The 615-nt window shown below is 39.3% G+C and overlaps 1 non-coding gene across 1 annotated transcript; it reads right to left on the bottom strand.

The window, feature by feature from the left end:
* Positions 1–264: 264 nt before the first annotated feature.
* On the bottom strand, positions 265–371 carry LOC136225266 (small nucleolar RNA R71). Its single transcript, XR_010686990.1, has one exon. It is a non-coding gene; the product is annotated as a small nucleolar RNA R71 (small nucleolar RNA).
* Between the last annotated feature and the right edge of the window lie 244 nt (positions 372–615).

Below are 615 nucleotides of genomic sequence, written 5' to 3'. Positions count from 1 at the left end.
ATCCAACTTATACAAAACTCCGGTCAATTTGGCAGAGATCCAAGAGAAGATCCAAACTCCCATTTAAATAAATTTGTTAAACATTGTTCTATGCTTAAGAAAAATGGGGTACCACCAGAAGCTATTAAACTAAAATTGTTTTCTTTTTCTTTAAGGGATGATGCAACTGACTGGTTGGATTCTCTCGAGGCCGGATCCATTGGGACATGGGATGAGTTAGTTAAGAAATTCTTAGCTAAGTACTTCCCTCCATCTAAAACGGCGATGTACAAAAACGAGATAAGTTCTTTTCGCCAAATCGAGAGAGAGACATTATATGATGCGTGGGAGCGATTCCGTCGACTATTGAAGAAATGCCCACATCATGGATTTGAGAAGTGGCAACAGGTTAGTATTTTCTATAATGGTTTATCTTCCGCTAACTGTGCCACAATTGATTCCGCCGCAGGTGGAAACATCCTTAAGAATACCCAAACGGAGGCTTATGATTTAATCCAAGAATTGGCGGAAAGGTGCTCTCATTGGCAAGCGGAGAAAAACCTAGAAATAAGAGCGGGAACATATTTGGTTGATTCGTCATCAAGATCCGACATTGATGAGTTAAATAAAAAATTG

Source organism: Euphorbia lathyris, chromosome 3, assembly GCF_963576675.1.
Source record: "Euphorbia lathyris chromosome 3, ddEupLath1.1, whole genome shotgun sequence".
Lineage (NCBI taxonomy): Eukaryota > Viridiplantae > Streptophyta > Magnoliopsida > Malpighiales > Euphorbiaceae > Euphorbia > Euphorbia lathyris.
This window is presented reverse-complemented; position numbering and strand designations above follow the sequence as displayed.